Raw genomic sequence first — 12,956 nt, forward strand, 5'->3', positions numbered from 1 at the left:
TTTTTCACGTCACTCCCATCGATAATTTGCCAGAAAAATGAAAACAACGTCAATTTTGGCTAAAAAGGTGTCGAACATCCTTAAAATGGTAATCACGTTTTTTTTCCATCCATATAGATGAAACTATTTTGTTTTATTCATGACCGTCACAAATTGGAAATTAGTTATGACCGTCATTATGCAACTATATAGATGGTGTGACAACAATTTGGTTATAAATGATTTGTGACAATCATTTGTAGTTGGAAAATTTGTGCGTCACAAGACCGTCATTTTTCGGTCATATGACGCGATCAAAAAAATGACGGTCATTTTGCATCTCTAATCTCAACTAACATTCACCAGATAGGCCACGCGTAATAGACCACAACATCAATTTATAAAATTAGCACAAAACTTGAAAATTAATCCGATAAGTCGCGCGCTTCAGCCAAGCGTATTCTTCATCCAAACAGTAATAATTAAAAAAATGGGATGAAACTAGCGTGGGGTGAAATTGTTTGGGATGAATTTGTAGGATGAATTAACCGGATACTGTTTTATCTTCATGGTTTCAGTATCTCCGATCGAATAGAACAGGAATAATTTTCATTTAGATCTTTTTCGCGGAGAGATTGAATGAAAGCTACTGAGAATTATTATATCGCGTGCTAAATTGAAAAAGGTCGTATAAACCTAATCTAGGGAACATGAAATCGGGACGACTTGGGCTCTCTAGAATCATTTTGAGCCAACTTTTGAGGACAATTTTTTTTGGCGCATACGACCTGTTTCCACAATTTTTTCTCCAAGAGAAATTTTTCTAAAATAGTGTTTATTTCTTTCAAAGTACGATCGAATGTCAGAAAAATGAAGAGAAAATAGTGGAAAGATTTTTTTTTCATTTTTCCACTATTGGAGAAATATTCGTGGGAAAAGCTCGCATGTGCGAAACAAGAAATGTCCTCAAAAGTTGGCTGAAAATGATTCTTCAAAGCCACCTTCTTCCACTTCGTTGACCTAAAAATCACAAAATTGTCAATACAACCGTTTTCCATTTAGCACACGATACACTATTCCGCGATAATTGCATAAAAATGAAATAAAATTGAGAAAATTCTGAAATACAAGATGAAAAAACTTGTACACGTTTTTTTCCAATTTCTGAAAAATTGATAAGTTAACGTGCATTGAAATTTCCGCAAGAATTGGAAATTTGAACTGTTTCATTCACTGAAACATTGATATCCCGCAGACAAAATCCTGCAAACCCCAATTTGAGGCCCGGGTGTACTATCTTTCGAATGTTATCTGGATTTTTTTTATCTTCGTAATTCAAAATTGTCAATTGAGTGGTACATCATGTAGAAATTCCCAAAAATAATGATAGAATGATAAAAAAAATAGAAAAAATTCTGAACTTTTTTAAAGAGCGTTTGTAATTAGAATGCAGAATGAGTTGAAAAAAGTGGATGTTACGAATATTTTATTCGCTGTGGCAAATTATCTATTAGCTGTCATTTGTCAGCGTAAATCAGATACATTTTTCAATTCCTTGTTATTCAACTTATTCTGAATATAAACTAAAAATACTCTTTGAAAAAATTAAGATTTTTTTCTACTTTTTTTTGATTATTCATTCATAATTTTTCAAAATTTCTGTATGATGCAGAACTTAATTGACGATTTCAGATGACGAAAAATGAAAAAAAACATCGAGATAATGTTCGAAAGATAGTACACCCGGGCCTTTTAAGTGAAATTTATTTGTATTGTTTCAATTCCGCATGAGGCACTCAATTATTTTGATTCTTTGTTTATTATCTGATGATTGTCATTCTTGAGATGATAAGTACCACATGTTTGTAAACCGGAGAATAAAAAAAGACGTGTTTACGGTTTGTATTTTCCAAGTTGTGTAACTCAGAGGTGATACATCTGTAAGTGATACTTGCAAACATTTCTCCGGCGTCTGGCTTTCATCAAGAACTGTTTTTCCCGCGCTTCCTTACCAGCTGCTGGAGTGGTTCACACGTTTCTAGCCGTTGGTATGCAATGGGACACCTTACACGGACCTATTTCCGGTAACAAACTACCTCCATAGCGGATTAATCAATTTTTGTCGGACAAATTCAGTAGCGAAGTGGTAAAACGGTACAAGTCAACTTTGAATGTTGGCCAGTTTTCAATGAATAATTCGGAATCTAAGAAAGATAGCAAAATTTTTGTTATAGCCTTTTTCGTAGACCCGATTGAGAGCTACAACAAATGTGATTATGAAAATTTCGCTATCTCTCTTAGATTCGGAAATATTCTTGAAAAACTCAAGTGGGAGATGAGTCGAGTTGAACCGCTTTACCACTTCACTACTGAATTAATTGTTTGAAATTGAAAAATTAATAGAAAAAATGTTCATCATTGAATTTTGCAATTTTATCAATTATGAGAGCTTAATTGGAATTGTAATAATCCCATTTGTTTTATTATGGGAATCCAAAGGCATCATAGGCATCTAAATAATTGTCATAACGAAATAGCAAATGGAGGCGAATGAAAGGTGGGATTCGTATCGTTTCATATGTTTCAATGTTTTTGTAAATTTTTAAAATCAGCTCAGCGATTTGCACGTGTGCTCTGCGATAATGACTCAGCACAAGTGGTACCGATTCTTGCGACGGAATATTGCGATGTTCGCGACATGCCAATCAAAAGAACAAAAATTCACGAATGAAAAAACAGAAATTCACTGATTTTTAAAAGTCGCCGGCTATTTAAGTGAGATTTTTCCTGCATCGAAGATCAATTATATATGTCTAAAAACGAATAATTAGTGCAAAAAAAATTAATTGATTAATTAATTGATTTGATTAATTAAATCGTTTGCCTCGCAGACGCTTAAAAAGTTAAAAATAGTCCAGGGCCTTCTATTGCAGAGCTACAGAAGTTTTTTTTCAAAATTTTTGAAAAAATGTGTACGATAACAATTACGAATTCGTTTTTTTAAATTCGATTCCTACACAGCCATTTTTGTTTTATTTTATAAAAATTTGCGCTATGTAAAACAGACAAAAAAATATCCTTATAATATTTAAAATATATTTTCGATACTTTCAGAAACATTTATTGGGCTGCTTTACATGAGTGGTGCAATCTTTCATTAAAAAAAAAAAAATTAGCTCTAAACAAAGTTAATTTAATTGGTACCAAAAATATATTTGTATTTTTGGATTAGCATATTTTTTAAACCTTTTAAAAGTCTCTCACTATCACTCGTTTACATGTGTGAATCGCATGGAGAGTTATTGGGCGAAGCCAAGAGTAATAGACCGCACAGTGGATACATAAATACATCCATGAAAGTGGCGAGTAAAAAGAAGAGAGAGCGAACGAGAAAATGAAGAAGAAAATAATAAAGAAATAAAATAAAAAGGGACTCTTGTGGCTCACTCAGCAGTTTGAGATTTTGCTCAGTGGCACGTGTACGTTAATCATCGAATCTACGACTGGTTACACCCATGTTATGGAGAAATTCAGAGTCCTGGAGAGTGCAACGGTGAGTCACCGCGATTCAAATGACTTTAGATCACTTATACGATATTTTGATGAATGTCGGTAATTGAATACTGGAGTTGACATTTCCTCGAGTTAATTATGGACATGAGGATTCACCCCTCTTCATTTCGAGTTTGAAAAATTAATATTAACATTTACACCGAACTCCTCAGGCATGAAAAATTCAATAGAAAAACTAGCGAATTCGCTAGAAAATTCTATTGGAATTCTGTAGGAATTCTGTGGGGTTTCTAGAGGATTTCTACTGGAATTCTATTGAAAAAAATCTATTTGTTTTTTGCGCTGATAAGAAAAAGTCAATAGATTTCGAATTTCTGTTTGGAATTGTTTCTTGAGATTTCTTCTATAAGAATGCTTGGACATCAATTTTCAATTTTTTTCCACTCGGATTCTGTAATGCAAAATAAAACAAAATCCAGTGGAGAAAATTTAGAAAATTTGTGGCCAATAATTTCTAACAGAAAAAATCTCAGGACAAAAATTCCAAACGACATTCGAAATCTATTGACTGTTTCTTATCGGATATCTAATAAAATCAGCGCAAAAAACAAATAAAATTTTCCAATAGAATTCCAATAGAAATGCTATGGAAACGCCATAGAATTCTAATGGAATTTTCTAGCGAATTCGCTAGGTTTTCGATTTAATTTTCACAGTGCATAATTATTGATCAATGTAAGAAACAAATTTCAAACTTCCAGTAGCTTTCTATTTCATCGGTTCCAATCGATTCAAAACGTTTTTGATTTTTTTTCACCCCGATGAATCCACGAAACCATTAATGTTTCTTCTAATTTATTCCCTGAGGGAATTGATAAGTAGTGGAAAATTGCTCTTGCATTGAATATATTAAAGTTATTTTTGCTAATAAATTAGCAATCTGCTTTCGAATGGTTGTTTTGCACATCAGTTCCTTTTATCATGTTTAATTCATTCTTTATCTCATTTTCTTCAATTAAATAACATTTCCTTTTACTAATTTTATCAGGTTTTCAACTTAGTTATTATCAGAATCATTATTCTTAATATCCCTTTCTTCTATACAACCGATTGTCTTTTTTACAATTCTATCTCTACCCTCAGCCCTTCGATAAACTGTTAGAAATGATAGAAAAATTTTATTTACACATACTTGAATGAATTTGAAATCTCACATTTGAAGAAACCATCAGAAAGCTCACTTTCAGGGAAATTCATGAAAAATTCGAAATTTTCAAAGATCATCATAAAAATCAAATCAACCAGTAGCTTAATAGCTATCGTAATCATCGTTTAACTTCGACGTAATGGCATTAAAACAAACATGATAAGCTATAATTGAATTCATTTGAAGCATGATTTTGCAAATTTTTAAATAAATCAAAACAACGATTTTATGAATTTGGAATTTCATAAATTTTACTCACCTCTAGAGACGCGAAAAATTTATGAAATTCAAAATTCATTTATTCATGATCTATTGCGAATAAAGTAAAGCGGATGCTTAACTTTATTCTTTGGAGTGTACCGAAAATTTAAAAAAAAGTTAAAATCGTATGAAAACAACGGCGCAGGAGCATTTTGAAGATAAAAACAGGAAAAAATTCATTTTTTCGTGGTTATGCGAGGCAAAATCGATCGAGTCCGATTTTCCCGAAATTTATGTTCAAATTGATAATTCACCTACTAGAAGACTAAAAATAGAAATAAAAATGGAAGGTAATGTGTAAAATCATACTGAATCCAATGGCCAGAGAAAAATCTGGGGTATCCGGGCAAAAAGAGGAAATATTTGAATGATTCTATCCCATATAAGCGCATGTTGGCGCATGCATTTGGTGCATTTTGTCTATTTTATTTCTAAATAATGAACATGGGTTGGTGAATTGAAATTTGTATCAAAGTGAAGGGAAAATCTTCATCTCTCAGTTTTAAAAAAATCATTTTTTTTCAAGTACTTGCGATTTTGGATAAATATCCTTAACTAACAGAATTTGAGAGTGAAATGGTAATTGATTTTCGTAATTGTTTCCTTTGAAAGTCAAACTTGTGATTTATTCACGATAATTTACATCGCCCGGACTGCCGTTTCGACTTGTATTTAGCAAATTTGATGAAAAACTTAAATGTGGGAATTATTATCGGCTACAATATTCAAAGGCCCTCGAGACTGCCGGATCTCTCTCGTAGGCTTTGCAGATAAAAATTCTCGACAAACGAACCTTTACATTTTACCTTTTCTCTCTCTGTTCCTTTTTTTTCTCTAATGACTCAATGAATAAAAAAAAATATCATTGTTTTTCCTTCTGTGATGGCCAGGAATCTTGGATGAAAATGGTTTACACCCTCGAAATTGAATTCCAATCCCCATAAACAGAAATGACAAAATTAAAGAAAAAATAAGAGGAAACAAATGTCTCTAGGGAGAAGAAAAGCCGTAATGTTCGGTTCCGTGCCCGCCCGCCTCCAAAAACCCAGAAATAGACTCGTTGACACTCGACTACAAATTGCCCGCGTCATTGCGCCCGACCCCAGCGCACAAAATGCACAATTCTCTCCTCCTCTCCAAGGGGAAAACAAAAAACCGGGAAAAATTGATAGTTATGTGGAGCGTTTAGAGTTAGAAAATCTTGGGAGGACGTCATTAACTTAACTTGATTCCCGGTGACACTGTGAAATGGGGTAATACGACGACTAACGGATAGTCGAGCGTGTAAATGATCCCGGTGACGATGTTTCAGGAGGAGATAATTTATTATTTTTCTACGTGAATATGTTACTTTGATGTTCTGCAACAGTTTGTGGTCTTTGGACAAGTCACCACCGTTCAACTATTCCGTAAATCTCAATTTCGCCGTGAAGAATAAATAGTGACGAATAGAAAATGTGTAAATGTCCAATAAAATCCTTTAGGTGACACGAGTCTGAGTGAATGACGGGAATTTTCACAAAACAAATATTTAAGGTTCTTCTTCCAAAAAAGGTAAACGAGGAAATTCGTCTGGAACCGGTATAGGTTTATAATCACAGTTGGATTAAACATGATTTTTTCTAGATTTTCTTTTCAAGTTCTTAACAATCAGTCGCTTCTTATAGATGCCCTGAGAAAATAGTATATTTCGATACGAGTGAGACAGAATTTTCAGCTCGTGTGATCGGCAGCCTCGGCTTCGGCTCGGGCTGCCAATTTCACAGTCGTGAAAATTCCCGTCGCACATGTGTCGAACAATATTTTTTTACAGCGATGTTACGTTTAACAAGTGGCCGAACTGTGCCTTTTTCGTTTACAAGTAAACGAAAAGACTTTTCATTTACGAGTAAACGAAAGAACTTTTCTACCTCATATGATTACAGAACTCGCCTTCGGTTCGTCCTGTAACCTCATATTCCCCAGAAAAGTGCCTCACGGACTAGTGTCGAAATGTACTATTTCGGCCTAATGACGAAATATACTATTTTCGGCCTAATGACGAAATATACTATTTCATCACACTGTCTGTAAAACGTCGTGTCACGGACTCTTCGTGTTCGCCAACCGCGACTCGCTTCTCCCCGGAGGCTCTTTAAGGGGTAACGGATGCAATGAGAATCAATGAAACTTTTTCCCCGTATTGAAAGTAGCCGAACGCATCGCTCTCTTCTCATACTTTTCTTATTTATGCAAAAAAAAAATTGCATATTATTTAACAGCAAGGACCAGGGCAAGGCGTCATTTTATTTGTAGGAATCTGCCAAGTCATGGTAGAAAAAACAATTTTTTGTAGATTTTTCTTAGCCGATGGCTATTTTCATGAGAAGAGAGCGATCGAGTGAGGTCCAAGACAGAGTTTTTGAGTACAAAAACGTACTTTTGTCGCGTAATTTTCGTAAAAACTTGTTTATGATGATTGGGTGGTATCCGGGAGGTAACATGTCCTTTACAGGGCACCAATTGTAAGAGGGAAGTACTTTTACGAGTCAGAAGATGATGTAGAATGTTTCCATACCATTATTATTTATTTATATCCATTCATTTATATTTTATGGGCTTTTGTACTTTTCACGTACAAAACAAAAAAAAACAGTGGAACCTGCAATACCGATAGGGGGACCCCTAACCTCTACGTGCGAAGGGTTCCGTTACCCCTTAAGGGTGCCAAGTGAATTTGGCGATGACCTTGAAAACTGACATTCACCAACAAAGTTATAATTTTTTTAATTAATAGTATTAGACAGATGGTGAACATCGGTGATAATTTTGAAAATTTTAAAAATTATGGATATCGAGAAATTAAATAAACAAAATCAGTCTTATACACGGCCTCTTATGGAGTTTTGATTAAATTGAACTTTTCAACCCCCTAGGAACTCAAGAAAAATTTGAAAAAATTTGAAGATATGGGGAATGATGTGTTCAATGTGATGGCGACAAAAAACAATGGGGTACCGGGGTGAATAAGAGAGATATTTCAACCCGCCGTACCCATTTGATCCCATGCTTTCTCGAGGTTCGTCACGCGAAATAGAGGATTTTCCGCGTTTATTTTCTCGATGTCTAGTTCCGGTTGCGGGTTTGAAATTTCGTCGGATGGATGAATACATATTTCTCCAATGATGGAGGGAAGGACAAAATTCTTTTTGAATCTTTTTTCAAATTCACTTGGCACCCTTAACCGGAGGTTCACCCCGGAAATAGTACATTACATGCCCGAGCCTTGGAAAACAGATCACCGTCCCCCACGTGCAAGATTGCCTTCCGAACCGAAGGCGAGGATGGCAGGCACGCAGAGGAGGGTCTTGTAGTAGGTGAATTATAAATTTCAATATAAATCCCATAAGAGCCCGGGTATAAAGAAAAATTTGTTAATTTATTTCTGGCGAGACTATTGCGATTAATTTTTTTTAATATCAAAGAAGTTAGTTTCATATGTTCTGCTATCAGCCAAAAAAATTATAGAATTTTCTTTGAACATGAAAAAAAAAAAGATTTGCGGAAGATTTGGTGAAGATTTGCGGAAAGCGGCTAAACATCCTTAAGTGGTCGAAGACAATTTTGACCAACAAAATCAGATTCCTGCGGAACATTCACGTGGAAAATAGTAGTTTAAAATTTTCTTTTTGGAAAAACGAAAATTTTTTCCCTGGGGTCAATTTCCCCTTAATTATAATATTAATGATGGTATTAATTTCTTTAATCTCAAATTCTCTAAAAATGAAGGAGAGTTTGTAAACATCATTTTCAATTTCATTTCAGTCCCGGTGGCTTGGCGCAGTGGGTAAGTTCGTTGCCTCACATGCGAAAAGTTCCGAGTTCAAATCCCGGCCGGATAGAACGGTGCGATTTAACCATTTAAAGTCTTGATCATCATCGCAGTATACCCTAACCGGGTCGAAGCGATGTAAAATAACGATTAAAAAAAAAATTCATTTCAGAATTCAACTAAACCGCGAAGTAAAAGAATCGAATTCTCAACGATTACTCGTCAAATTTATTGAGAAATTTTGTCTGAAATTTCATAAAAGTAATCCCGATTAACTCTTCGTAAATCATCAGACCTCTCATCCAAAGAGAAAGCATCGTTATGACATCCGTAGGGACAGAAAAAAAATAAAAGCATTTTTCCACCATCCTCATCTACACATATATATTATAAAATATCCCTGACTTTTGTACGCGTTATTTAGCTCGGTCCCAGTTATTTATGTCCGATTTTATGTCCCGCGCGAGTCGGACCACAAGAGAAAATAAAACACGAGAAAAAAATGGGAGAACAGTGAATGCCCTGTATCCACGCGTCCAACAAGAGTCGATACGAACAGGGGAATACCCGTACCGTGTAGGTGGGTTTCGGGTTTTATATTACTCCTTCAACATTTCCTTCTATTCATTGACTCATTAAAAACTGAAAAATGAACGGATCAAGTGTGATATTCTACTAATTTCTGTTTTATTTTATTCCCCAAAATCAACGGCGTCTATTCGGTTGATTACAGAAAATATCGAAAACGCCTGTGATTTCAAGGAACATTTTTGGTATTTTGAATTTTTTAAATTTTGCATTCAATAATTACGTCACAATTTCAAGACCCCCCCCCCTCAATTAATGTGAAAAATCACTTGAAAAAATAGGAATTGAAAAAAAAAATCAAGATAAAATCGAATACAAGCGCCATCAATTATTTTCTTTATTTAATGTTACTAAATACCCAACTCATAACATTGTCATCACAGCATTAAGGGGTAACAGAAGGTCAACGTTTCCTCGAAATTTTCAAACAAATTTCTTGCTCAAAGCTATTAATATTTGTTGAATCCAAAACACATTCCAAACACTATTGATCTTCATTCTTCGTCATCGTCTTCTAGACATTAATGTCCTTTTATTTGTAAAAAATATCAATAACTGTCAGGAGGAAATTTGTTCAAAAATTTGGAAAATTAGCGGCATTTTGTTGCCCCTTTAACTGATGACTGCCTAATGCGCATCACCTAGTGATGATCATCGTATTCTTCATCTCCCGTTCGTTTGAAAATGCGAAACAAGTTGCAGGCGGCTGTATCTTTGATACCGCTGTAATTGTACGTGGATACTGGTCTTTCCTTGTTTCTCGAATTTTCTAGAAACTCCTTGCATTCTGTTGAATTTCCTAGAAACTCCTTGCATTCCCTCGAATTTCCTAGAAACTCCTTCAATTCCCTTAAATTTTCTAGAAGCTCCCTAAATTTCCTCTAAATTTCTAGAAACTCCTTGAATTTTTGCGAAATTTCACATTTGTGACCCCTGTCATAAACTAAAACCTCCCCTTTCCGCATGCCCGCTTCATTCAAATAAATTCCCCGAAAAATTACCCTTTCCATCTACAAAGCCCAGTGAATTCTCTCGATTGAACCCGTAAAAGCGAATTAACTGGGTGGAAATACTAAAAACCTCGAAAATAAAAGAGTTCCCATCAGATATCCGTCGGCGCGAAAGTCTTCAGCTGTCCCACATCATTTAAACTCCTCTGCGGCATGTTTTACGCACTCTCCTCTCTTTCACGTGACTTCTTGAGCCCGTGTTTCTAATTCTGTTGCCCTATACTCCCTCGTCTCCGTGTTCCACCCTCCAAACCCGTGAAGCTCCATGAGGAAAAATTCACGAAGCGAAATCACAGAAAAATTGAATGAATGCGAAATCGGGGAATTTCAGGTGTTTATTTCGATTTTACCGGGACATCTGGTGCATTTGAGAACCCCTGGGGTGTGGGTGGAGTCGAGAGGCCTCTCCACACCCTTCGGATCGACGCCGACCTGATACTCTCCCTTCATTTACTCCCCAAATGGTCCAGGACTCCATCTCCACTCGATTTCATTCAACTCACCATTTTTTTTCTTCCCTTATTCTGCTCGATCTCGCGTTATCGTTTATTTACGTTCAATGCAGTAAAAATAAACAGAGCGATTGATGAGTTCCCTTGGATCATCCGCGTACTCTCAACTGTTTCGTAATTACTCATTTCAAGAGTTCAAGGGTTCTCGTAATTGAAAAATCTCATATTTCATTAATTCTATCATAAATTGAGGAGAAAATCAATTAAAAACTGATAACATGAACCGTCAGTAGATTCATGAACACCAAATAACATGAGCCATGTTTGTAATATTTTATTTTTTCTCATATTGTGAAACTGTCAATTATTGCTGAATTTTTTTTTAATTTGCAATAATACGAAAATTCAAGAAATTTTTTAATTAGTTGAACATTTTAAAGTTTTGATATTTTCATTCTATTTTTACAACTCTCCCGGCAACTAAAAGTTTTATAGCATTTGTACTTCTAAACCAAGTTAAATGCCAGTCTTATGAAAATTAATACTGAACTGTCCATGAAATTCTCAATTTTTGCCACCGGAATACACAAAAGAACACTGTGAAAATTTTGAATTCGCGATTGAACGTGACATCATTTAATTCAATACGTAATATTTTATTTTTTTCTCATATTGTGAAACTTGATTTCTGCAATGTATAATCTATAAAAAGCTTTTTTCATCACGCTGTGCGAAAAAGTAACTTTTTAAAACTTTTTAAAACGTCCTTTTTCCACATTGTGATGAAAAATATCGTTCGATACTCGTGGGAAAAGTGTTTTTTGGCTCGTGGGAGGTTTATAGCACAAGCCGAAGGCTCTTTTCCGCACTCGTAACGAAATATACTATTATCTATCTATTTCACGACTAGAAATTCTGGTCTGAATTTCCCGAGTTGAATTTTGGAATAGTATATTTCGTAACGAGTGCAAAAAATATTTTTTCACGTGTTACGAACTAGTATATTTCGTAACGAGTGCAAAATAGTATATTTCGATACGAGTGAGACAGAATTTTCACGAGTGTGAAGTTGGCGGCCCGAGGCGAAGCCGAGGGCTGCCAATCACACTCGTGAAAATTCCTGTCTCACATGTGTCGAACAATAGTTTTTGACAGTGATGTTACGTTCAGCGAGTGGCGAACTGTGCCTTTTTTCGTTTACTAGTAAACGAAAAGACTTTTCGTTTACGAGTAAACGAAAAGGCACTTTTCGACACGAGGTGAACGTAGCAGCAGTGTCAAAAAAGTATTTTTTGGCGAGTGGGAGGTTTATATCACGAGCCGAAGGCAAGTGATATAATCCCACGAGCTAAAAAACATTTTTTCACGAGTTACGAACAATATTTTTCATCACAATGTGGCGGAAATTGGACTTTTAGGCGCGCGGAGCGTGCCGAAAAGTTCACTTTTCATCACAGCGTGATGAAAATTTTTAATAAGTGCCATTTCCACTGCAATTTCAAGAGTTCTCGTAATTGAAGAACCACATATTTCTCGATTTCATTCAACTCACCATTTTTTTTCTTCCCTTATTCTCCTCGATCTCTCGTTATCGTTTATTTCCGTTCAATGCAGGAAAAATAAACAGAGCGGTTGATGAGTTCCCTTGGATCATCCGCGTATTCTCAACTGTTTCGTAATGACTCGATGATGGATCTGCGCATTATTTTATCGCAGTCTGACGTGTGAAATCAATCGTGAATTCTCATTTTCCAAGTTGTAGTAAACAAAATTTCTGAATGCATTTTGTAATCTCACGGTGATTTATGTGAGGGAATTAATCGCGTTATTTTTGTTTGACGGTTTTCTTGGGGGAGAGATGAGTTTGTTTTTGACAATGACAATGGATCGATATAAATGAATTATAATTTTTCGGAATGAAAAACACATTTTGCAGTGGAAGACGGTGCAAAGTGGAGTGTTTGTCATCGACTCTAAATCCCAAGATGTGTTAATCCTATTTTACTAAAGATGAAAGGTGAAGTTGTTTTATTGAAAACGTGAAGTTGTTTTATATCGAAATATCTCGAAACTGCCTGACCCCTAATCCTTAATTCTGATTGGTCAATATGTGACACAAAGTCATTCACAAAAAA

The sequence above is a fragment of the Diachasma alloeum genome, unplaced genomic scaffold, assembly GCF_001412515.2.
Source record: "Diachasma alloeum isolate Michigan unplaced genomic scaffold, Dall2.0 Dall_scaffold_00313, whole genome shotgun sequence".
Taxonomy (NCBI): domain Eukaryota; kingdom Metazoa; phylum Arthropoda; class Insecta; order Hymenoptera; family Braconidae; genus Diachasma; species Diachasma alloeum.